This window comes from Hemiscyllium ocellatum, chromosome 1, assembly GCF_020745735.1.
Source record: "Hemiscyllium ocellatum isolate sHemOce1 chromosome 1, sHemOce1.pat.X.cur, whole genome shotgun sequence".
NCBI classification, from domain to species: domain Eukaryota; kingdom Metazoa; phylum Chordata; class Chondrichthyes; order Orectolobiformes; family Hemiscylliidae; genus Hemiscyllium; species Hemiscyllium ocellatum.
This window is the reverse complement of record NC_083401.1, coordinates 710,434-737,594: the sequence shown is the minus strand read 5'-3', so window position 1 is coordinate 737,594 and position 27,161 is coordinate 710,434. Positions and strand designations below refer to the sequence as shown.

General features: G+C 48.5%; 1 protein-coding gene and 1 non-coding gene across 2 annotated transcripts in view; both read left to right on the top strand.

Annotated features, from left to right (window-relative positions):
* Window positions 1-27,161, top strand: part of fbxo41 (F-box protein 41) — a 320,938-nt gene that overhangs the window by 212,933 nt on the left and 80,844 nt on the right. The gene's annotated exons all lie outside the window — the stretch shown is intronic.
* Window positions 19,835-20,025, top strand: LOC132820997 (U2 spliceosomal RNA). The gene has a single exon (XR_009645272.1). It is a non-coding gene; the product is annotated as a U2 spliceosomal RNA (small nuclear RNA).

The following is a 27,161-nucleotide window of genomic DNA, read 5'->3' as shown; positions in this document are numbered from 1 at the left end:
AGGAACCCTCCAACCACATGGGATGAATGTAGATTTCTCCAGCTTCCTCATTTCCCCTCCTCCCACCTTATCTCAGTCCCAACCCCGGATTCAGCACCACCCTCTTGACCTGCAATCTTCCTCCCGACCTCTCCGCCCCCACCCCCTCTCCGACCTATCACCCTCACCTCCTTCCACCTATCATATTCCCAGTGTCCCTCCCCCAAATCCCCTCCCCCCCAACCATTTATCTCAGCCCGCCTCGCACACCAGCCTCATTCTTGAAGAAGGGCTTATGCCCAAAACGTCGATTCTCCTGCTCTTCGGATGCTGCCTGGCCTGCTGTGTTTTTCCAGCATCACATTTTTCAGCTCATTCCACATGCTTACCACCCTCAGTATAAAAAGGTTGCCTCTCAGTTCCCTTTTGTATTTTCCCCTCTAACCATAACTGATGCCCTCTGGTCCATGATTCCCCAACCCTGGGAAAATGACTGAGTACATTCACCCTATCCATGACTCCTGTGATCTTATGCACCTGTATAAGGACCCCCTCAGTCTCCTACACTCTAAAGGAAAAGTCCTAGCTTGTCCAACCTCTGCCTATAATTCAGACCATTGAGTCCAGACAACACCCCGTAAATTGCTTCTGGTTTCTTTCCAGTTTAATAACGTCCTTCCTATAATAAGATGACCAAAACTGAATGCAGTACTCCCAAGTGCAGCCTCACCAACTTCCTGTATAACTGCAACATAACTTCTCAACTTATACTAATGAAGGCCAGTCTACCAAAAGTCTTCCTCGCTGCTTTGTCCACTGGTGACTCCACTTTCAGAGAACAGTTCACCTGAACTCCAAGGTCCCTCTGTTTTACAACCCCCTTAAGGCCCTACCATTCACCAAGAAATTTTTATCTTGATTTGACTTTTTAAAATGCAAACCTCAGACTTATCTATATTAAACTCCATTTGCTATTTATCTCGGCTCACTTCCCCAGCTGATCAAAGTCCTGCTGCACTTTCTGATGACCTTCCTCACTGTAATGATACCAGTTAGTTTCGTGTCCTGAATGGCTTTAGCTAAAACCTCCTTAAGGACTGGTTCATTCACCCATGCCTGAACTCTGTGGATGATACAGAATGTGGAACATTTGCTTCATGCTCAGCCATTTGCAAACTTCCTTGATCAGTTTCCCTGCAACATGTGCTCCCTGATCTGAATCTATCCATAATAAATCCATTAACATTGTTTGAGCAATGCGCCAGTGCCTCATCATTTAAAATATGATTGATTGCTGTTCAGGTCAAAAGATCAAGATTTGAGAAGGGCATGTACCCACCCCCTTGGTCCGATATTTTGGTTGGCAGTCATATCATCCAATCCAGTTCTCTTCAAACTTCAAACAATAATTTGCCCTTTCCGTTTTTCCGTCAAAATAAACAATCTCGTACCTCTTCATATTAAACTTCATCTGCTAGATTGTGGCACATTCTCTCAGCTAATCAATATCCATCAGCAAAGTCTTAATCTCCTCGTCACTGTCCGCCTGCCTGCCCACCTATTTTGGTATTGTCTGTGCACTTTGTTGTGTTAGTCTGTCCCTGCTTGCAGATTATTTATATACATGGTAAATAGTTGAGGTCTGAGAACAGAACCCACTAGTTCCAGTTTACCATCCAGAGCAGGACCCATTTTTCCTGACCCTCTGCTTTCTATTGGTTAGCCAAGGCAATGTTCTACTCTTAACACCCTAGGATCTAACCTTCTGGATCAGTCTTTTATGCGGCACCTCGTCAAATGCCTTCTGGAACTTGAGATATACCACATCCACCAGATCTCCATCATCTACCTTGCTGGTTACATTCTCCAAGAATTCCAGCAAGTTTGTCAATCATGACTTGCCCTTCATGAAATTGTACTGACACTGGTGCTCAGTTATTTCCTCCTTTACGATTTGACCCCTGCAACATCCCTACCACAGAGGTCAAACTAAGTGGTCTGTATATTCCCACTTCTTGCTTTGTAGAATAAGCTGTCACATCAGAATGCTTGCAATCACCTGATACCTTTCCAGAATCCAGGAAATGTTGGAAAATCTTGACTAACGCATCCACAAGCTCTGCTGCCACCAATTTTAATACCCTAGGCTGCAGGCCATCAGGCTTCGGAGACTGCCTTTAATCTCATCAGTTTACTTAATACCTTCTCCCTAGTTATATTATTTCACCAGGATCCTCTGCAGTAACTGCAGTATTTGGAAATAAATCATTATTATCACTGTGAAACAGATACAAAATATTGGTTTAGTGCTTCTGTGTTTTCAATTATTATCTCACCATTTTCGACCGATAAAGGACCAACATTTACTTTCACTATTCTCTTCCTCATTATATATTTATAGAAGTTTATCATATCGGTGTTTATATTTCCTGCTATATTCCTTTTGAAGTTCACTTTAGGTCTTTGATTTTGTTTTTAGTAACCCGTTGCTAATGTTTAAAGTTCTCCTGAACCTCCAAAGTGTTACTAACTTTTACAATGTGAAATTCCCTGGTTTTTGCCTTTATGTTTACCTTGACTTCTTTGTTAAGTCATGGATGATTTTTCATCTTTTTACAATTCCTCTTCCTTTCAGGAATATACTTTGATTGAGAGGCATCAAATATTTCTCGAAGCATTTGCCATTGTTCTTCAACTCTCCTACTCTTTTATAGAACATAGATTTTTTATCCAGTCCACTCAGGCCACCTCCTTCCTCAGGCCTGTAGAGTTACTTTGCCTAAAACTGAAACTCACGTATGCAACTTTCTTTTCACTCTTTCAATCTGAATTTGAAACACTAGAATATTGTGGTCATCTTCCAAGAGGAAGACGACAAGACTGTCATGATGAGAAACAGAGCGAGGTGGATCTCATTGACAATGAGATCCTTGATTGGGGTTGTTGACCTGGACCTATCAGGGAACCCTGGCTGACAGATATAAATGGGACATTAGCATGATTGCTATTTGCCAATATTTTGGGGACTTCTGATTAAAAAAGAAGTATCATCAGGCGATTTAGAAACTCCTGAGTTCAGGGAACTGACTGTGGGTTGGCTGGTCACAGCCAGTGTGTTACTGTTGTATTTGATAACTGATTCCTAAGCTGGCTGGTCACGCAGACAGTGAATATGTTATATTTTAGTTCTCATTAGGGAACTTGTTTTTTTTGCCCCTGTATTTTACTGGATGTTGCTGCCTGTGTGTTACTCTTTTTGCTCTTTGAACAAGGACGATGATGGTTTTTGTGACAGACTTCGCCCTTGTACTATGGCTTGTAGTGTTTTCACCTTTGTGAGTGGTTAAGAAGTTTAAGAAAAGTTATTGCTGTTGCATTTGAAGTGAATGAGAAGTGATAATTTGTTTGAAACTTCTTTCAAAATGCCTGGGCTTCAGGCAGAAGCTCTAACAGCGTTTTGTTATTTCTGTTGATAACAATGGATTGTCTGGTGATCTAGAGATCGGGAGTGGAGTCAGGATGCGATCACATAAAGAATTGGTCCACCTCAGTGCTCTCACAAGTGAGCAAGCCATAATGCCAGAAGTAACCTCAAACCTGTGCAGGAAACTTGGATATCGTATTGAAATTAACAAAGGATTAACAGCTACAAGGGTTTACCAACAACGAGGGTAAAAAATGAGGTCTGCAGATGCTGGAGATCACAGCTGAAAATGTGTTGCTGGTTAAAGCACAGCAGGTTAGGCAGCATCCAAGGAATAGGAAATTCGACGTTTTGGGCACTAGCCCTGATGAAGGGCTTGTGCCCGAAACGTCGAATTTCCTATTCCTTGGATGCTGCCTAACCTGCTGTGCTTTAACCAGCAACACATTTTCAGCTTTACCAACAACGATGATGACACACACTCAGGTAAGCGTGATACTTTATGAATCAAATCAAGACCTTTTTGACACAGATTGTGTTTGGACTGAGCTCCTGTGAGTTAAAAAAAAGCAAAACAAAACATGTAAACAGGGGATACAGAAGGTCTTCTCAGTCGAGGGGTTGACCTTGAGCTGTCTGGTCAGAGCCCATGCAATGTGCACATATAAATAAACGGTGACTTGATGATGGGATACTTACCTCTGTGCAATTATTCCAAAGACCATTTATTAGTCCTTCTTTGTTACATAATACCAAATCTAAAGTAGCCAGTTCTCTGGTTGGCTCCATGACAAGTTGCTATGGGAAACAATCCCTTATACATTCAATGGACCTTGCTTTGAGCCTTCGCTTGCCATGTTGAATAATCTAATCAATGTTCATGTTCAAATCACCTATAATTACTTTTGAGTCCTTCTCAATCCTTCATTATTGAAGAACATAGGAACATAAGAACTAGGAGCAGGAGTAGGCCATCTGGCCCTTCGAGCCTGCTACGCCATTCAATAAGACCACGACTCATCTTTATAGACCTCAGCTCCACTTATCCACCCTCTCACCCTAACTCTTAATTCCTTTCCTGGTTTATACTATGCTAAACTTTGACAGTATTGTTTTGGAGCCTGAAAATTACTCCTAGCAAGGGGTCTCTTCCCTTATCTTTTATTTCCACCCTAGTGCCAATATCGTTTCTTACCACAGCCTTGATGCCATGCTTATACAATGAAACAACTCCACCTCCTGCTCTTTCTTGTCTAACCTTTCAGAATACTGAGTACCCTTGGACATTTAACTCCCAGTTCTGAACTTCCTGTAACCATGATTCAGTAATCCCCACCAGGTGTACCTATTTGTCTGTATCTGTGTCATCAGCTCCTTGACTTTATTCCGAATACTGTATGTGTTTAGGTCAATAGACAATAGGTGCAGGAGTCGGCCATTCTGCCCTTCGATCATGGCTGATCATCCTTAATCAGTATCCTGTTACTGCCTTATCTCCATAACCCTTGATTCCACTATCCTTGAGAGCTCTATCCAACTCTTTCTTAAATGAATCCAGAGACTGGGCCTCCACTGCCCACTGGGGCAGAGCATTCCACACAGCCACCACTCTCTGGGTGAAGAAGTTTCTCCTCATCTCTGTCCTAAATGGTCTACCCCGTATTTTTAAGCTGTGTCCTCTGTCATTTACTCCAACTTGCAACTCACATTTTGATCTTTTATGAATCCTTCTCTCACCATAATCATTAGACTGACCCTGCCTGTTTATCCTATTAGTCTTTACTGACTGCATACCTTATGACCTGTTGCATTGGATCCTAACCCTCTGCCTTAATGTATAAATCCATTTAAGTTGCACTAGGAACCATCCCCACCAGGATGCTGGTGCCCCTCTAGTTAAAATGCAACCTGTCTTTTTTGTACAGATCCCACCTAACTTGGAAGAGATACCAATCTACATATAGCCAAGCTCCCTCAACTCTCCATGCAGGACCTCATCATTCTTCCTTTCTATGTCTTTGGTACAAGTGTGTACCATGACATCTAGCTGTTTACCATCTCTCTTCAGTATGTCCTGACCACGCTTAGAGACATCCTTGACTCTGGCAACAGGGAGGCAACACATGTTTCGGTGTCTTGTTTGTGGCCATAGAAATGTCTGTCTGTGCCTCTAACTATTGAGTCGTTGACTACCACTGTTTACCTGCACTTCAACCTCCCCTGCTGGCACTGTTCTATCTACTGCTGTTGTCATCCCCAATCTGCAGTCCCCCTGAACAGTATCTAAAGTAGCTCACCTATTTGAGATGGGGACAGCCACAGGGGCCTCCTGCATTGCTTGTCCCTTGTGACCATTCTGTATCTATCTGCCTCAGCCTTGTGTATGGCTACCTCCCTGAAACAGATGTCTATGACCCTCTCGGCCTCCTACCTGCTCCACCTGAGTGCCAGTTAATTTAAACAATCTGTTAAAAACTGTAGCTGTACACACTTCCTCCAAATGTAACCATCTAGGACAGTTGAACTCTCCCAGAGTTGTCAGATAGGAGAAAGTGAAGACTGCAGATGCTGGAGATCAGAGTCACTTTCTGACAGAGTTGCCAGATGCCACACGTAGAGCACCTGATGTCCCTTACCAGTTTTTTCACCTGGTTATGATTTAATCAAGAGAAGTGTCTATGTAAATCTCCCTTATTGTTTTGGCTTTAGCAAATAAAGCAGTTATTTGACCTATTTTCTCACTATCTCAGTTCTAAAAGGTCATCCCTTCACTTGGAGGCTGTGCCCTCAGGGCCTATGAATGACAACATTTTCCTTACGCTCACCCAGTCCAGGCCTCTTAATATTCTGTAGATTTCAATGAGATCTTCCCCCTCCTCCTTCTAAACAGCATTGATTATGGACCCAGAGTCCTCAATCACTGCACATGTGACATCTTCCTGTGTGCCAGCTATGGCTCCAACTGGAAAGAGTATGCCCCCAATACTCATTTGATTCCAATTTTGCTCAGGCTCCTTCATGCCATTCCTAATCAAATGCGACCCTGCTATCAAGGCCGTCACTTACTCCTCCCCTCTGGGTTTCAGCTCTTTTGACCATGTTTGAACCAAGGCTGTAATGAGGTCAGGAGCTAAGTGGCCTTGGCACAACCCAAACCAGGCATCAGTGAGTAGGTTAATGCTGCTTACACGTACTGCTTGATATCAATGCTGATGGCAATTTTCATTACTTTGCTGAAGATTGAGAGTAACTAATGGGGCGGTAGCTGGCCAAGTTGGCTTTGTCCTGCTTTTTGTGTGCAGATAAATGCATCTTTACTGTACGATCCAGTGGTTCCAGGTGTGACTTCACCACGGCAGCAAAACATCCCTGCTCTATACTTGAACCCTTTTGCTATGAATGCCAACTTATCTTTTTCCTTCTTTACGGCCTGCATGCTTATCTTCAGCAACTGGTGCACAAAGACACAGACATCTCATTATACATTCCCTTCTCTCAATTTATAGCCACTCAGATAATAATGTGCCTTCCTGCTTTTGCTACGGAAGTGGATAACCTCACATTTATTGACATTATACTTCATCTGCCATGTATTTGCACACTCATTCAGCCTGTCCAAATCACGCTGCATTTGAATACGTTCCCAATCAAGTTTGTTCTTTCTATACAGTGAAACTCAAGGAAAGGCAGCAGCATATCCAAGTCAGAATTGATTAGGAAATAAATTTCAATGAAATGAGAAATTGAGAAGGGAACAAAAGTACATTTTACTGTAATTTTTTAGCTTCGGTTGAGTGGTTAAGAAGTTTAAGAAAAGTTATTGCTGTTGCATTTGAAGTGAATGAGAAGTGATAATTTGTTTGAAACTTCTTTCAAAATGCCTGGGCCTCAGGCAGAAGCTCGAACAGAGTTTTGTTATTTCTGTTGATAACAATGGACTGTCTGATGAGCTAGAGATTGGGGGTGGAGTCAGGATGCGATCACATTACGAATTGGTCCACCTCAGTGCTCTCACAAGTGAGCAAGCCATAATGCCAGAAGTAACCTCAAACCTGTGCAGGAAACTTGGATATCGTATTGAAATTAACAAAGGATTAACAGCTACAAGGGTTTACCAACAATGATGATGACACACACTCAGGTAAGGATGATACTTTATGACAGAGTTTTTGACAGAGTTTAGGAGCTACACAGCTTTGCATTGGAGTTTCTGCAATTTGAATTTGTTGAGTATATTAACCTAGCATTTCTGGTGATGCTACTCAACATGGAACCATTCATTCGAATAGTTTACTGTTAGCACTCCAATCAACTTCAGGATCCAGATCTGCACATGGAAGGATATGCATTGCAATTGACAGACAGTGAAAAAGATGATTGGTGATCTGTCCGGTTTCACTTGAACTGGCCAACACACTCTGCTGGTTTGGTGGAGGGAGGGTGTGAATGGCACGGGTGAGGGCAGACTCCCCCCTCCCCCAGTGGAGACTGGTTAGTAATGCACTTGAAGGAGTTCCAATCAAGTTTGCTCATTGTATTCCCAAATCTCATTCAGGATTTACCGATGATGCTGTATTTGTGTTTAGAATTTTGACCTTTCGTAGATAATTTGGTCAGTTACCCTTGTGAGAGAATGGAACTGAAGGTGTTGTTTTTCATTTTTAGTCGTTCAGTATCTGCTGAGTTTGTCAACAAAGATTCATTTGTTACTTTCCTATTCACCACTGCATTGTGCAAAGCCCTTTCATCAATTAAATCACTTTGAAATATCCCGTTATGATGCTCAAAATGCATAAAGTTAGTTTTCACACAACAAAGCTGTCAGCTGGAATATGTGCTCAGTTCTCTGGCGTGATACTTCACCAGGTGACTGTTTTGCCAACTAAGTCACAGAGAGTCTGCAGTTTGGAGCTTTATTAATATAAGTCAAATTAATTTTGATTTGTTAATGGTTGTATGTTTAAACCAAAACATAGGAGCAAATTGCTGCCAATGCTGGAATCAAAAAATATTCTGATGAAGAGTCACCTCGACTCAAACGTTAGCTTTGAGAGTGTGGTGCTGGAAAGGCACAGCAGGTCAGTCAGCATCAGAGCAGCAGGAGGATCAATGTTTCAGGCAAAAGCGTTGCGTGAGGAATGTTACCTTGCTGTCTCTCCACGGATGTCGCCTTGATTGATGTTCGAATATTAAGGAACAGATCATGTCCCAGCTGTGTAGCTGAAACCAGACGCCTTGCTTTTTGGCTTCTTAGGCTAATGTTTCACCATTTTGATACTTTTCGGGTGGCTGGCTGCTGGTGCCTCAGTTGTAGCTTTCACTTTTGAAGGTGACTTGTGTAGTTACTGATTCCTGATGAAGTGCTCATGCTCGGAGCGTCAATTCCCCTGCTCCTTGGATGCTGCTTGACCTGCTGTGCTTTTACGACATAGAACATAGAAGATTACAGCGCAGTAGAGGTCCTTCATCCCTTGATGTTGCGCCAATCTGTCAAACCAATCTGAAGCCCATCTAAACTGCACTATTCTACTTTCACCCATTTGCCTATCCAATGACTATTTAAATGCCCTTAAAGTTGGTGAGTCTACTACTGTTGCAGGCGGTGCGTTCCATGCGCCTACTATTCTCTGAGTGAAGAAACTACCTCTGACATCTGTCCTACATCTATCACCCCTCAATATAAAGCTATGTCCTCTCAGGCCAGCCATCACCGTCCAAGGAAAAAGGCTACCACTGTCCACCCTGTCTAACCCTTTGATTGTCTTATATGTCTCAATTAAGTTGCCTCTCAAACTTCTTCTTGCTAATGAAAGCTGCCTCAAGTCCCTCAGCCTTTCCTCGTGAGACCTTCCCTCCATACTATGCAACATCCGAGTAAATCTCTTCCGAGCTATTTCCAAAGCTTCAACATGCTTCCCGGAGTTCATGGGAGAGGGGGAGAATGAGAAGGGAAAAGTGCGGGGAAAGGTTTTCACACAGAGGATGGTAGGTGCTTGGATCACGTTGCCAGTTGAAGCGCTGGAAGCAGGGACGTTTAAGGTTCACCTTATAGAACATAGAACATAAAAAGATACAGCGCAGTATAGGCCCTTTGGCCCTCGATGTTGCACCGATTCAAGCCCACCTGACCTACACTAGCCCACTATCCTCCATATGCCTATCCAATGCCTGTTTAAATGCCCATAAAGAGGGAGAGTCCAACACTGCTACTGGCAGGGCATTCCATGAACGCACGACTAGCTGAGTAAAGAATCTACCCCTAACATCTGTCCTATACCTACCACCCCTTAATTTAAAGCTATGCCCCCTCATAATATCTGACTCCATACATGGAACAAGGTTCTCATGGTCAACCCTATCTAAATCCCTAATCATCTTGTACATCTCCAGCAACTCACCCCTAAACTTTCTTTTCTCCAATGAAAACAGCCCCAAGTGCCTCGGCCTTTCCTCATACGATCGTCCTACCATACCAGGCAACATCCTGGTAAACCTCCTCTGCGCCCGTTCCAATGCCTCCACATCCTTCCTACAGTATGGCGACCAATACTGCACACAATACTCCAGATGCGGCCACACCAGAGTCTTATACAACTGCAACATGAATACAACTGCAACATGAATATACCTTGTAAGACACGTCTGCAAATTTACTTTCGGTGCTTCATTTCTCACACCTCACATCCAGCCGGGCGTGAGTCGATTCAAACTCGTCTGTTCTAAGGTAGCTGTTCAGCTCCCGCTCCCTATCCTTCTCTCGCCGTCTCTGTCTCTTGCGCACTTGACACTTGCTCTCAATGTCATCCCCTCACCCCTGCTGCGTGCTGCACCGTCCCGCCAATGCCGGGCCCCGATCACACCACATGGTGTCAGAATTTGGGAGTTGCAGCAACCGTAGCTGCCCACCAGCTTTTCCTACTCGTGAGCGACATTTCAGAAAAACAAGAGAAGGTCAACTGTGCTACGTTGCTGCATGCTGCTGGGGATGAAGCTATCTAGGGGTTCAGTCGTTTTGATTTTGATGACTTGAAAGAGAGATTTCGAGAACACTGTGAGCTAGGACAAAAATAATCGGGACGTATTTAAGGCACATGCTTTTCATCAGAGTGCAAGGGCAGGCGGAATCGATAGGTACGTATGTGACTGACCGGAAAAACGAGGCAAAGGACTGTGAGTTTCAGCCACTTTCCGATTCACTGAGCCGCGACAGAATCGTGTGTGCTATCACGACTGACTGAGTCAGAGGCAGGTTACTCAGAGAGTCAATTCTCACTGGGAAAAGCAAAGAGACAGCACTAACTCGACAACAGCACGTGAGAAAACGTAGAACAAACAAACCAATGTTTGCTGACCGGAACTGGCCTGGAAAGATAATAAGGCAGGTAGGAGCACTGCAGATTATCCGGCACCTGGGCTGTGTACGCAGGGACTGGCACAACACCCCCTTGCCTTCTTTTGCACTACTTTGCTGCCTCAGCCAGAACTGGCAGCATTCTAAGTCAGTCTCACACAAGCAGCGTGTGCCAGCTGTCTGTGACAACAAATTCCAAAGACTCACAACCCTCTGAGAGAAGACGTTTCTCCTGATCTCACTCTTAAATTGGTGCCTCTTTATTCTGTTCAGTTCTAGACACTCCCATGAGGGAAAATGTCCTCTCAGCATTTACCCTGTCGAGCCACGTAAGAATCCAATATGTTTCAATAAGATTGTGTCTCATTCATTTCAACTCAGGATCTACACTCATCTGGAGGTAGGGTTTACCGGGCTCAATTTTACTGAAAAGCTGACCTCCGGCTAGTTCAGCAAATAGGTCGTTGAGCAAAGGGAAAGGAAACCGCCTAGCACACACCAGCAGGTGAACTGTTGCAGCATGATATTGCGGCTCCGGAACTCAATCCCTCTACGAATGAAACCCAACAGCCTTCTTAACAGCACTATCCACCTGGGTGGCAACTTTCAGGGATCTATGTACATGGGACTCCAAGATCCCTCTGCACATCCACACTACCAATAATCTTTCCATCGACCCAGTACTCTGCCTTCCAGTTATTCTTCCCAAGTGCATCACCTCACATTTAGCTGCATTGAACTCCATTTGCCACCTCTCAGCCCGATTCTGCAGTTTATCCAAGTCCCCCTGCAACCTGTAACATTCTTCCACACTGACCACTACTCCACCGACTTTAGCGTCGTCTGCAAATTTACTAATCCATCCACCTATGTTATGCCTGCGTCTAAGTCATTTATAAAAATGACAAACAGCAGTGGTCCCAAAACAGACCCTTGTGGCACACCACTAGTAACCGGACTCCAGCTGAATATTTCCATCAACCACCACTCGCTGCCTCCTTTCAGAAAGCCAGTTTCCAAGCCAAACTGCTAAATCACCCTCAATTCCATGCCTCTGCATTTTCTCCAACAGCCTACCATGCGGAGCCTTATCAAAGGCTCCCGGCGTCCTGCCTGTTCACCCCATTGAAAACAATAGCGTGCTTCTTGAGAATTCTTGATCGGTCACTCAGAATTTTGACACTCAGTTGAGTTTGATTCTGTCCAACTACATTCTTGTCCATAAAGCTGTAAGATTTCCTTTGATGACGCGCAGGCTGTGTCTTCAGACTCACCGTATAACTGAACGTACCCACTGTGAAAGCACCACTTCACCTGTGTGTGTTCCTCGCGCAGTTTCTGAAGGTTGCAGCGCAACGTGACTCAGCCGTATCAACGAAACCTGACGTATGCAGGGCAGCCGAAGGTGTGCCGAACCTGCGGGAGGTCAGGCCACATGGCGGCCGACTGCAAGGTGATCGTATGCCGAAATTGCAAGCAGGAAGGCCACCTGACCAAGGATTGTAAGGAGGCCAAGAACTGTAACCTGTGCAGAGAGGCGGGCCACATGTACAAGGCCTGCCCAAGACGAGGAGCCGCTACCTACGCACAGATGGCCGGAGGTAGCAACACGAATACGAGCCGCGGACCAACAAAGACGAGGAAGGCAAATGAAAATAGTGTGGAAACGGTGCCTGGAGGCACCCAGAAGGAAGAGCAGGCAGTAGCGGAGCAGACGGCAGACAGCGGGGAGGTGCAGCAGCCGATCCAAGCTCCGTCAAGGCAGTCGGAGGAAATGGAAGAGGAGGAATCAAAGGATGCAGAGGACTGGATCACAGTAAAAAACAGGAAGAGGAAACCTCTCGGGGGCCCCAAAGCCACCCAGCGAAGGGGAAAGCGACACCTACAAGCCGAAGACGCATGCAGCTCTTCCGATGGTGAGGATGGGCGCAAGAAGGGTCGTCATCAGAGGAAGAGGCAGAGCGCTGTGAGGAGAAAGGAGGGCAGCACCGCCCAGGAAGGAAAGGACGATCCCTCTGAGGGGACGGGTAAAGGCCTCCCCCTACCCGGTGAGAACCAGGAGGTACTCACCGGCCCACAGCTCCAGGTATCTGGGAGCAGCGGTCCTATGACAGCCCTGCTGTCAGACGGAGAACTGGTCAGTGCGGACCACGGGCCCGACACGAAGACAACAGAGTGGGGTAATGGCCCTAGCGCGGAGCTGGACAGTTACCTCAGCCCTGCCAAGGTCCAACAGTTTGCCGCCATCACAGGGAGATGTGCTCACGTTTCTTCTTCCAGAAGGTGCACAAAGAGAGCTCCGTGCTCAGCAGCCTGAAGGAAGAAGATGGCTCGGTAACGTCATCTCAGGCTGACATCATGAGGATCAGCAAATCCTTCTATGCCAGCCTGTATGACACGAAGCCAACCGACAGCACGGCCTCACAGTCGTTCCTGTCCTCTATCACGGAGGTCCTAGAGGACGGAACGCGAGAGAGGCTGGACCAGCCGCTATCTCTGGATGAGCTGACCAGGGCCCTCGAGTCCTTCGAAAAGAATAAAACTCCCGGAAGCGACGGCTTACCGGTCGAGATCTATTCCGCTCTTTGGGACTTGATTGGCCGGGACCTGCTGGAGGTGTATGTCAGTATGCTTCGGGCAGGTACCATGAGTGAATCCATGAGGAAAGGCATCATCACCCTCATCTACAAGCAGAAGGGGAGAGGGACGAAATTAGAAATTGGAGACCGATCTCACTGTTAAACACAGACTACAAAATCTTGTCAAAGGTCATCGCTAACCGGGTCAGGTCTGCTCTGGGAGCGGTGATCCACCCCGACCAAACCTGTGCTGTACCGGGCAGGAAGATCTCTGAGAGTCTCGCACTCCTCAGGATACGATCGCCTACGTGCAGGACAGGGGGGTGGACACCTGCCTCATCAGCCTGGACCAGGAGAAAGCCTTTGACAGGATATCGCATACATATATGAGGGATGTCTTCTCCAAAATGGCCTTTGGGGAGGGAATCTGCAATTGGATCAGACTGCTCTACACCAACATTGTCAGTGCAGTCTCAATCAATGGGTGGGAATCAGATAGCTTCCCTGTAAGATCTGGAGTCAGGCAGGGCTGCCCACTCTCTCCTGCCTTGTTTGTATGTTGCATAGAGCCATTTGCCGAATCCATCAGGAAGGATGCGAGCCTGAGAGGGGTGACTATTCCGGCAGCGGGGGCCTACAGGTTAAGGCCTCCCTGTACATGGATGACGTCGCCGTTTTCTGCTCGGATCCGCTGTCCGTGCACAGACTCCTGTGCATCTGCGACCAGTTCGAACGGGCCTCGGGGGCCAAGGTAAACCGAGGGAAGAGCGAGGCCATGCTCTTCGGGAACTGGACCGACCAATCCTATATCCCCTTCACCGTCAGGACTGACCACCTGAAGGTGCTGGGTATTTGGTTCGGGGGTGCTGGGGCGTGCGCCAAGACCTGGGAGGAGCGGATCAGGAAGATGAGACAGAAACTAGGCAGATGGGAGCAACGGTCGCTCTCCATCGCGGGGAAAAACCTGGTCATCAGGTGCGAGGTACTCTCAGTATTGTTGTATGTGGCACAGGTCTGGCCTATCCCCAGAACCTGTGCTGCCGCAGTCACCCGGGCCATCTTCCACTTCATGTGGAGATCAAAGATGGACCGGGTCCGAAGAGACACCATGTACAAAGACCGGTGCAATGGGGAAAAAACACTCCCAATGCCACCCTCGCCCTGATGGCCACCTTTGTGTGTGGCTGCATCAAGCTGTGCGTGGATCCCCGGTACGCAAACACCAAGTGTCACTACGTACTGAGGTTCTACCTGTCCCCGGTGTTGCGAAGGATGGGCCTGGCCTCGCTGCCGCGGAACGCTCCGAGTAGTTGGACCGTTCCGTACCACCTGTCCTTCGTGGAGAAATTTCTGAAGAAAAACACCTTTGACCACAAGTCCATCAGGAAGTGGTCAGCACGTAGCGTCCTTGAGACCCTTCGGAAAAGGAGAGGGCGGATCCTGTTGAGTGGTTCCCTGAGCAGACTGTCAAAGCAATTTGGCAGAATGCCTCATCGCCAGAACTTTCTAACAAGCACCAAGACATGGCTTGGCTGGTGGTGAGAAGGGCTCTACCTGTGAGATCATTTATGCACGCCCGGACTCTCTGCCGCACCGCACGCTGCCCTCGAAGCGGCTGCGGGGGGGAACGAGACTGTCACACACCTCCTTCTGGAATGTGCCTATGCAGAGGAAGTCTGGAGAGGAATGCAGTGGTATTTGTCGAGGTTCGTCCCGAGCAGCGCCGTGACACGGGACTCCGTGCTCTACGGCCTGTTCCCCGGGACGCACACCGAGACGAATATCAACTGCGCCTGGAGGATCATCAACTCGGTGAAGGACGCTCTCTGGGTAGTCCGAAACCTGTTGATCTTCCAGCTGAAGGAGTTGACCCCGACTGAGTGTTGCAGACTGGCACATTCCAAGGTCCAAGACTACGTGTTGAGGGACGCGCTGAAGCTTGGGGCAGCTGCCGCCAAGGCACGGTGGGGAAAGAGGGCGGATCCTGTTGAGTGGTTCCCTGAGCAGACTGTCAAAGCAATTTGGCAGAATGCCTCATCGCCAGAACTTTCTAACAAGCACCAAGACATGGCTTGGCTGATGGTGAGAAGGGCTCTACCTGTGAGATCGTTTATGCACGCCCGGACTTTCTGCCGCACCGCACGCTGCCCTCGAAGCGGCTGCGGGGGGACGAGACTGTCACACACCTCCTTCTGGAATGTGCCTATGCAGAGGAAGTCTGGAGAGGAATGCAGTGGTATTTGTCGAGGTTCGTCCCGAGCAGCGCCGTGACACGGGACTCCGTGCTCTACGGCCTGTTCCCCGGGACGCACACCGAGACGAATATCAACTGCGCCTGGAGGATCATCAACTCGGTGAAGGACGCTCTCTGGGTGGTCCGAAACCTGTTGATCTTCCAGCTGAAGGAGTTGACCCCCGACTGAGTGTTGCAGACTGGCACATTCCAAGGTCCAAGACTACGTGTTGAGGGATGCGCTGAAGCTTGGGGCAGCTGCCGCCAAGGCGCGGTGGGGAAAGACCACCGTTAACATCTGCCTGTCTAAAGAAGATCAGGGGGCCCACGATAATGAGGGCCACGGAGGGCATTTTTGCTGAGTTTGCAGATGGCACAAAGATAGCTAGAGGGACGGGTAGTTTTGAGGAAATGGGCAGGCTGCAGAAGAGCGTGGACACGTTGGGCGAGTGGGGAAAAGAAGTGACCAAGTGTGCGTAATTGCACTTTGGTAGCAAGAACAATCGGGTAGACGATTTTCTGAACGAGGGAAAGGCTTTGCAAATCTGCAGCGCAGAGGGTCTTGGGAGTCCTAGTTCCAGGTTGTTTCAAGATTAACATGCAGGTCCATCCGATGGTTCGGAAGGCAAATGCAGTGCCGGCATTCATTTCAAGCGGGCGAGAAAACAGGAGCGGGGACGTGCTGCCGAGGCTGCATCAGGCTCTGGTCTGACCACAGGTGGAATATTGGGAGCAGTTTTGTGCCGTGTACCGAAGGAAGGGATGCGCTGGTGTTGGGACGGAGTCTAGAGAAGGTTTCCCCTGGGTTTGTCACATGAGGTCTCTGGGTCTGTGCCCGATGGTGTTTCGAAAGGTAAGGCGGGATCTGACCGAAGCTTACAAGCTACTGGGGGGCCTGGTCAGAGTGGTTGTGAAGAAGATGGTCCCGCTAGTAGGCGAGACGAGGACCTGGAAGTACAGCCTCAGGGTGAAGGGTCGCCCCTTCAGGCCGAGATGAGGTTGCATTTAAGACAGAGATGGAGAGGTTCAAAGTTTGGGAGAAGATTTGTAGCTCGGGTGCTCGTTGTTGTGGTTCTGTTCGCCGAGCTGGGAATTTGTGTTTGTGCCGAGCTAGGTGACATCGTCAGTGCTTGGGAGCCTCCTGTGAAGCGCTTCTGTGATGTTTCCTCCGGCGTTTGTAGTGATTTGTACCTGCCGCTTCCGGTTATCAGTTCCAGTTGTTTGATTAGATTAGATTACTTACAATGTGGAAACAGGCCCTTCGGCCCAACAAGTCCACACCGACCCGCCGAAGCGCAACACCACGGGCAATTTAGCATGGCCAATTCACCTGACCCGCACATCTTTGGACTGTGGGAGGAAACCGGAGTACCCGGAGGAAACCCACACAGGCACGGGGAGAATGTGCAAACTCCACACAGTCTGTCGCCTGAGTTGGGAATTGAACCCGGGTCTCTGGCGTTGTGAGGCAGCAGTGCTAACCACGGTGCCACCGTGCCGCCCACACAGTGTCCGCTGCAGTGGCCGGTATATTGGGTCCAGGTCGATGTGGATTCATTATTGAATGAATCTGTGGATGAGTGCCATGCCTCTAGGAATTCCCTGGCTGTTCTCTGTTTGGCTTGTCCTATAATAGTAGTGCTTCACAGAAGCGCTTCACAGAGATAGAGAGGCTCTTGATTATAAGGGGATCAAGGGTCGTGGGGAGAGGGCAGGAGAATCGGGGTTGAGAAACCTGTGAGCCACGGCCGAATGGCCTGATTCTGCTCCTACGTCTTACGGGCCGTCAGACCTTCCGTGGTCTTGCGGTCATGACAGAAAGCAGTTGTTTCCCAGAGGGTGGCGGCGGTCTGGAATGCACTGCTTGGGAGGGTAGCGAGGCGGGGAACCTCAAAACCTTGAAAAACTACTTGGATGAGCACTGGAAATGTCATAACTTTTCCTGGCTACGGACCAAGTGCTGGAAAGTGGGACTAGAGCAGACTTAGAGTAGCTTTGTCAGTGCGGACTTGGAGGGCCAGAAGGCCTCTTCTGTACTGTGTGACTGTGTGGGGAAGCTTTCTGATTCCCATCTGTTGATTGAGGCTGCGCTACTGATGCTTCCTGATGCGGAGCAGCCGGATGGATCCAAGTGCGCATTGAAGGTGAGAGGGTGGGAGAGAGCTTCGGAGCCTCCGTCCGTTTGGTTCAGGTTCCGTCTCGTCCTGATGCATGCATCGATGTAGGTGCTCAGTGGTTACCGATAGAGTGAAGGTGCAGTTGATCACTGACTCCACGCGTGGTGCTGCAGGTTGTAATGTCTAGACGAAAACAGAACTCGCTGCAACCTTCGGGAGAAGGGTCACTGGACTCGAAGCGTTAATTCTGCTTTCTCTCCACAGAAGCTGAGGTTTTGCTTACTGGTGTTTTGCTTTATTTTGCATTTTAGACCTTGCTTTTTGATTGCACGGCCGCTATCAAACCATTAGCTTGCTGTTAGCGCTGCAATTAGCACTCTTGAATCTTGATTTGCAATTCTAAGGAAGCAGACTGAATTGGAATGTTTGGAGCGGGAGCCGAACCAATTAAGGCTGATTTGCTGTAATTTGATCTTCACATCCCTGGTCGTGCTGTTCATTTGCACGAGGTGGGTTGGGGGATGGGAGTTCACATTTTCCAAGACAAGATGGGTTAGTCTGTAAGAGTTTCTGTTTGTAAAGGTGAGCCGAGATTTCCTGGCAGTGAGATTTTTTGGTCAGAATTCGAACCTGCTCCAATCATTTGCCTTGTGGGGAGGCAGGGACTTTTCACATTGGTAACAGCCTGAGGCAAAGTCTTGGAAACAAGAGCATTTTATTCTTTACGGCCTTGCAAGAACGGGCGTTTCGCTCAAGCAATCAGGCGAGCAAAAGCGCGCCAAAACAAAGCATGTAAGCATTCTTATTCAGTTTGCAAGTTGCGGAATCACGCCTCCCTTTTCCCATCCTATCATAAGCCGATTTACCTGACTTGTTTTTCTCTAATTTTCCTGATCTGACTACCCTGCTGTCCTTGTCCTTGTCTGTTACAGCCTGTCTGTTATTTTAGCCAGTTCCCCTTATCATACTATAAGCTTATTGTGAGATGCCCCTACTGCTTCTTTTGTGGTCAGCCACAACACTTCAAAGTTTTTTTTTAAGATTAGATTAGATTACTTACAGTGTGGAAACAGGCCCTTCGGCCCAACAAGTCCACACTGACCCGCCGAAGCGCAACCCACCCATACCCCCACACTTATCCCTTACCTAACACTACAGGCAATTTAGCATGGCCAATTCACCTGACCCGCACATCTTTGTGACTGTGGGAGGAAACCGGAGCACCCGGAGGAAACCCACGCAGACACGGGGAGAACGTGCAAACTCCACACAGTCAGTCGCCTGAGGCTGGAATTGAACCCAGGTCCCTGGTGCTATGAGGCAGCAGTGCTAACCACTGTGCCACCGTGCCGCCCACACTGTGCCACCGTGCCGCCCACACAAGTTATTTCTTAGTTTAAAACTATTTCTTAAACAAAAACCTCTATATTCGTTAAAATCTTAGCCTTAAGTATACCGCAAGAATCCCGCGACCGTTTGTGTAATGTTCCCCTTCCCCTCCCCCCACAACATGGTGGGCCGAAGGGCCTGTACTGTGCTGTACTGTTCTATGTTCTAACTGCAGGCACATCCACACACACACACACGCACACACATCAAAGACATGGAGGGCTCGGCTGAATCTACTGCTCTCTTCTCTGCCTGTCACATTTCATCGAGCTAGTGTCCTAGGCCCAAGCATCTTCAGCGAGTGGTTAGAATATGCAGTGCACTGCCTGAGAGAGAGGGTGCTGGAGGCAGATTCAATGGTGACTTTGGTCGGAGGGTCGGATACTTATCTGAAGAGAGGGCGAGTGGGACTGGGGAAGTTGCTCGTGCAGAGAGCTGATGCAGACATGACAGGCTGAATGTCTCATTCAATGCGTGCAGTTCTGCAGTTGGTTACCACCTCCTCAAGTCACGTCAGCTTAGCCCTGACCCACCTGATTGGTGAGATACTGACAATCTCTACATGACCATGAGGCAGTGCTTCACTGACAGGGGAAAAAAAGCAACTGCTGTAAACGGATCTGCTGCTCTAGTTAGAAATCCTGGGAGGACTACGGCGACAGGGAAACTGTCAGCAGTGATCTACAAGTCTTTGAACAGAATCAAGCTGATTGAAAACATGGAGGACAAATGGGACTTGAGGCAGTCCGCGGTATTGTAGTTATCGCTTCTCGGCCTTTTGGCTAAGATCAAGTGTAGTATCTGTTCTTATCAGTTTAATATCTGATACGTCCCTTATCTGGGGACCATATATTAAATTGATTTTTGGAGCAGGGAGATGGAATAGGGGCTTGCTCCGTCCACTCCGCGCGTCGACCTGGTATTGCAGTACCTCCGGGAACGGTGCACCCCTCATCTATAAATCTAAAAACAGCTTCATGTTTATAGCGCAGGCTTTCGGTGTTTCATTTCTCACACCTCACATCCAGCAGGGCGTGAGTCGATTCAAACTCGTCTGTTCTAAGGTAGCTGTTCAGCTCCCGCTCCCTATCCTTCTCTCGCCGTCTCTGTCTCTTGCGCACTTGACACTTGCTCTCAATGTCATCCCCTCACCCCTGCTGCGTGCTGCACCGTCCCGCCAATGCCGGGCCCCGATCACACCACATGGTGTCAGAATTTGGGAGTTGCAGCAACCGTAGCTGCCCACCAGCTTTTCCTACTCGTGAGCGACATTTCAGAAAAACAAGAGAAGGTCAACTGTGCTACGTTGCTGCATGCTGCTGGGGATGAAGCTATCTAGGGGTTCAGTCGTTTTGATTTTGATGACTTGAAAGAGAGATTTCGAGAACACTGTGAGCTAGGACAAAAATAATCGGGACGTATTTAAGGCACATGCTTTTCATCAGAGTGCAAGGGCAGGCGGAATCGATAGGTACGTATGTGACTGACCGGAAAAACGAGGCAAAGGACTGTGAGTTTCAGCCACTTTCCGATTCACTGAGCCGCGACAGAATCGTGTGTGCTATCACGACTGACTGAGTCAGAGGCAGGTTACTCAGAGAGTCAATTCTCACTGGGAAAAGCAAAGAGACAGCACTAACTCGACAACAGCACGTGAGAAAACGTAGAACAAACAAACCAATGTTTGCTGACCGGAACTGGCCTGGAAAGATAATAAGGCAGGTAGGAGCACTGCAGATTATCCGGCACCTGGGCTGTGTACGCAGGGACTGGCACAACACCCCCTTGCCTTCTTTTGCACTACTTTGCTGCCTCAGCCAGAACTGGCAGCATTCTAAGTCAGTCTCACACAAGCAGCGTGTGCCAGCTGTCTGTGACAACAAATTCCAAAGACTCACAACCCTCTGAGAGAAGACGTTTCTCCTGATCTCACTCTTAAATTGGTGCCTCTTTATTCTGTTCAGTTCTAGACACTCCCATGAGGGAAAATGTCCTCTCAGCATTTACCCTGTCGAGCCACGTAAGAATCCAATATGTTTCAATAAGATTGTGTCTCATTCATTTCAACTCAGGATCTACACTCATCTGGAGGTAGGGTTTACCGGGCTCAATTTTACTGAAAAGCTGACCTCCGGCTAGTTCAGCAAATAGGTCGTTGAGCAAAGGGAAAGGAAACCGCCTAGCACACACCAGCAGGTGAACTGTTGCAGCATGATATTGCGGCTCCGGAACTCAATCCCTCTACGAATGAAACCCAACAGCCTTCTTAACAGCACTATCCACCTGGGTGGCAACTTTCAGGGATCTATGTACATGGGACTCCAAGATCCCTCTGCACATCCACACTACCAATAATCTTTCCATCGACCCAGTACTCTGCCTTCCAGTTATTCTTCCCAAAGTGCATCACCTCACATTTAGCTGCATTGAACTCCATTTGCCACCTCTCAGCCCGATTCTGCAGTTTATCCAAGTCCCCCTGCAACCTGTAACATTCTTCCACACTGACCACTACTCCACCGACTTTAGCGTCGTCTGCAAATTTACTAATCCATCCACCTATGTTATGCCTGCGTCTAAGTCATTTATAAAAATGACAAACAGCAGTGGTCCCAAAACAGACCCTTGTGGCACACCACTAGTAACCGGACTCCAGGCTGAATATTTTCCATCAACCACCACTCGCTGCCTCCTTTCAGAAAGCCAGTTTCCAAGCCAAACTGCTAAATCACCCTCAATTCCATGCCTCTGCATTTTCTCCAACAGCCTACCACGCGGAGCCTTATCAAAGGCTCCCGGCGTCCTGCCTGTTCACCCCATTGAAAACAATAGCGTGCTTCTTGAGAATTCTTGATCGGTCACTCAGAATTTTGACACTCAGTTGAGTTTGATTCTGTCCAACTACATTCTTGTCCATAAAGCTGTAAGATTTCCTTTGATGACGCGCAGGCTGTGTCTTCAGACTCACCGTATAACTGAACGTACCCACTGTGAAAGCACCACTTCACCTGTGTGTGTTCCTCGCGCAGTTTCTGAAGGTTGCAGCGCAACGTGACTCAGCCGTATCAACGAAACCTGACGTATGCAGGGCAGCCGAAGGTGTGCCGAACCTGCGGGAGGTCAGGCCACATGGCGGCCGACTGCAAGGTGACCGTATGCCGAAATTGCAAGCAGGAAGGCCACCTGACCAAGGATTGTAAGGAGGCCAAGAACTGTAACCTGTGCAGAGAGGCGGGCCACATGTACAAGGCCTGCCCAAGACGAGGAGCCGCTACCTACGCACAGATGGCCGGAGGTAGCAACACGAATACGAGCCGCGGACCAACAAAGACGAGGAAGGCAAATGAAAATAGTGTGGAAACGGTGCCTGGAGGCACCCAGAAGGAAGAGCAGGCAGTAGCGGAGCAGACGGCAGACAGCGGGGAGGTGCAGCAGCCGATCCAAGCTCCGTCAAGGCAGTCGGAGGAAATGGAAGAGGAGGAATCAAAGGATGCAGAGGACTGGATCACAGTAAAAAACAGGAAGAGGAAACCTCTCGGGGGCCCCAAAGCCACCCAGCGAAGGGGAAAGCGACACCTACAAGCCGAAGACGCATGCAGCTCTTCCGATGGTGAGGATGGCGCAAGAAGGGTCGTCATCAGAGGAAGAGGCAGAGCGCTGTGAGGAGAAAGGAGGGCAGCACCGCCCAGGAAGGAAAGGACGATCCCTCTGAGGGGACGGGTAAAGCCTCCCCCTACCCGGTGAGAACCAGGAGGTACTCACCGGCCCACAGCTCCAGGTATCTGGGAGCAGCGGTCCTATGACAGCCCTGCTGTCAGACGGAGAACTGGTCAGTGCGGACCACGGGCCCAACACGAAGACAACAGAGTGGGGTAATGGCCCTAGCGCGGAGCTGGACAGTTACCTCAGCCCTGCCAAGGTCCAACAGTTTGCCGCCACCACAGGGATGCACGCAGCTACCCCAGAAGGGCAAGACCAGCAGCAAACGGACACCGGTAAACCTGTAAACTGTTAAAATGGGGTTGAAAATTGCTAGCATCAACGTGCGTAGCATCAAATCGGCTACGCGATGCGTTTCAACGCTGGCCTCCCTGGCCAGCGTCAAAGCCGACGTCCTGTTTCTGCACGAGTGTGGGATACCCCACCTCAGCAGTTACAGGAGGTGGTCGAGCTTGTGGGCCCATGGGCCGTCAGTGTGGTCGGGGGGCAACGATAACCGCTCCTCAGGCCTAGGGATCCTTTTGCGGGGAGGTAACTTCACCATCTCCGAGGTTAAGGAGGTGGTGGGCGGGCGCCTCCTCGTCACGGATGTTAAATACAGAAACGCTCCCGTAAGACTAATCAACGTGTACGCCCCAGCGGATAAGAGTGAACGGTTGGCCGTCCTGCAACAGCTTCCACTGTTGCTGGCTACGTCCAGGCCGGTCATTCTGGCCGGAGACTTCAACTGCATCGTTGATGCAGATGGACGATCCGGCGGGGGGGACAGTAAACTGGACGCTACGTCCAGAGCCCTGATGGAAACGGTCAAAGATGCCAAGCTGCACGACGTCTTCAGCACCCCTGCAGATGGAGCGCAGCGTAGATACACATGGTCACGGGCAGACGGGTCTATCCGCTCAAGGATAGATTACCTGTTTGTGTCCCGAACGTTCTCGGTCAGAACCACCGACGTCAAGCCGGTGTTCTTCTCTGACCACTGCCTCCTACTGGCCGACTGTCACCTACAGGACGAGCAGCGGACGGGCAAGGGAACGTGGAAACTGAACACTAAGCTGTTGACCCCGGAAACATCGAGGAGCTCAAGAGGGATTACGCAGGTTGGAGAACCGCGAAGTGTCTCTTGAGTCTCCAGCAGACTGGTGGGAAACAGTAAAAGGGAACATCAAGAGATTCTTCATCCTCAAAGGTGTTCAGGAGGCGAGAGAGAGGGGGGGGAAACTGTCCCAACTCCAGAAAAGTATGCAGAACCTGCTCCTGCTGCAGACGTTGGGGGTCGATGTCACGGAGGACCTCAAGGAGGTGAAGGGCCAGCAAGCCTCGCTCTTTGCCTCGGAGGCCTCCAAGATAATCTTCCCGTCCAGGGTCCGCTCGGTAGAGCAGGACGAGACGTGCTCACGTTTCTTCTTCCAGAAGGTGCACAAAGAGAGCTCCGTGCTCAGCAGCCTGAAGGAAGAAGATGGCTCGGTAACGTCATCTCAGGCTGACATCATGAGGATCAGCAAATCCTTCTATGCCAGCCTGTATGACACGAAGCCAACCGACAGCACGGCCTCACAGTCGTTCCTGTCCTCTATCACGGAGGTCCTAGAGGACGGAACGCGAGAGAGGCTGGACCAGCCGCTATCTCTGGATGAGCTGACCAGGGCCTTCGAGTCCTTCGAAAAGAATAGGGTTCAAATGTTTTAGTAGGATCAGACATGGGGGTAAAAAAGGGGAGGCGTGGCATTACTTGTCAAAGACAGTATCACAGCAGTGGAATGGACGATGAAGAGGACTTGCCATCTGAGGTAGTTTGGGCTGAGGTTAGAAATAGGAAAGGTGAGGTCACCCTGTTAGGTGTTTTTCTACAGGCCTCCTAATAGTCCTAGAGAAGTAGAGGATAATATTGCGAGGATGATTCAGGAAAAGAGTGAAGGTAGCAGGGTGGTTGTTATGGGGGACTTTAACTTCCCAGATATTGACTGGGAGAGCTATAGCTCGAGTTCATTAGATGGGTCGGTGTTTGTACAATGTGTGCAGGAGGGTTTCCTGACACAATATGTCGACAGGCCAACAAGAGGGGAGGCTATATTGGATTTGGTTCTAGGTAATGAACCAGGCCAGGTGTTAGACTTGGAGGTAGGTGAGCACTTCGGGGACAGTGACCACAACTCGGTGACTTTTACTTTAGTGATGGAGAGGGATAATCGTGCGCCACAGGGCAAGAGCTATAGCTGGGGCAGGGAAATTATGATGCAGTGAGGCATGACTTAGGATGTGTGGATTGGAAAAACAGGCTTCAAGAGAAGAACACTAATGAGATGTGGGGATTGTTCAAGGAGCAGCTACTGCGTGTCCTCGATAGGTATGTACCAGTCAGGCATGGTGTAAAGGGCCTTGTGAGGCAGCCGTGGTTTAGTAAGGAATTGGAGTCCCTTGTGAAAGGGAAGAAGGCGGCATATGTAAAGATGAGGCGTGAAGGTTCAGTAGGGGCGATTGAGAGTTATAAGGTAGCCAGGAAGGAGCTAAAGAGGGAGCTAAGAGAAGCGAGAAGGGGACATGAAAAGTCTTTAGCTGGTAGGATTAGGGAAAACCCAAAGGCTTTCTATAGGTATGTCAAGAATAAAAGGATGACTAGGGTAGGTATCGGTCCAGTCAAGGATAGTAGTGGGAAGTTGTGTGTGGAGGCGGAGGAGATTGGAGAGACATTAAATCAGTACTTTTCATCAGTATTCACTCAGGAACAGGACACTGTTGCTGATGTGAATATGGAATCACAAATAATTAGAATGGATGCCCTGGAAATATGCAGGAAGAGGTTTTGGGAATATTGGAAAGGATGAATATAGATAAGTCTCCTGGGCCTGATGGCATTTACCCCAGGATCCTATGGGAAGCTAGGGAGGAGATAGCAGAGCCATTGGCCTGGATTTTTATGTCGTCATTGTCAACGGGAATAGTACCAGAGGACTGAGGATAGCGAATGTGGTCCCATTGTTCAAGAAAGGGAGTAGGGATAGCCCTAGTAACTATAGGCCAGTGAGTCTGACTTCAGTGTGGGCAAAGTCTTAGAGAGAATGGTAAGGGATAAGATTTATGAACATCTGGTAGGAATAACGTGATCAGGGATAGCCAGCATGGTTTTGTGAAGGCAGGTCGTGCCTCACAAACCTTATTGAGTTCTTTGAGAAGGTGACTAAGGAAGTGGATGAGGTAAAGCAGTAGATGTTGTGTATATGGATTTTAGTAAGGCGTTCGATAAGGTTCCCCATGTAGGCTAATGCTAAAACTTCGGAGGTATGGCATTGAGGATACATTAGAGGTTTGGATTAGGAATTGCTGGCTGGAAGGAGACAGAGGGTAGTAGTTGATGGATTATGTTCATCTTGGAGCGCAGTTACTAGCGGTGTACCACAAGGATCTGTTTTGGGACCATTGCTTTTTGTTATCTTTATAAATGATCTAGAGGAAGGACTTGAAAGCTGGGTAAGCAAGTTTGCGGATGACACAAAAGTCAGTGGAGTTGTGGATAGTGAGGAAGGAAGTGGTAGGTTACAGCGGGATATAGATAAGTTGCAGAGCTGGGCGGAATGTGGCAAATGGAATTCAATGTAGCTAAGTGCGAAGTCGTTCACTTTGGTAGGAATAACAAGATGATGGATTACTGGCTAATGGTAGGCTACTTGGTAGTGTGGATGAGCAGAGGGATCTTGGTGTCTATGTACACAGATCTCTGAAAGTTGCCACCCAGGTAAATAGTGCTGTGAGGAAGGCATATGGTGTACTGGGCTTTATTGGCAGAGGAATTGAGTTCCGGAGTCCTGAGGTCATGTTGCAGTTGTATAAGACTCTGGTGAGGCCTCATCTGGAATATTGTGTGCAGTTTGGTCGCCATACTATAGGAAGGATGTGGAAGCTTAGAACGAGTGCAGAGGAGGTTTACCAGGATGTTGCCTGGAATGGTAGGAAAATCTTATGAGGAAAGGCTGAGGCACTTGGGGCTGTTCTCATTGGAGAAGAGAAGGTTAGGGGGAGATCTGATAGAAGTGTATAAGATGATTAGGGGTTTTAGATAGGGTAGATACTAAGAACCTTTTACCGCTAATGGAGTCAGGTGTTACTAGGGGACATAGCTTTAAATTAAGGGGTGGTAGGTATAGGACAGATGTTAGGGGTAGATTCTTCACACAGCGGGTTGTGAGTTCATGGAATGCCCTGCCCGTATCAGTGGTGAACTCTCCTTCTTTATGGTCATTTAAGCGGGCATTGGATAGGCATTTGGAAGTTATTGGGCTAGTATAGTTAGGTAGGATTCGGTCGGCGCAACATCGAGGCCGAAGGGCCTGTACTGCGCTGTATCCTTCTATGTTCTATGTTCTATAATAAA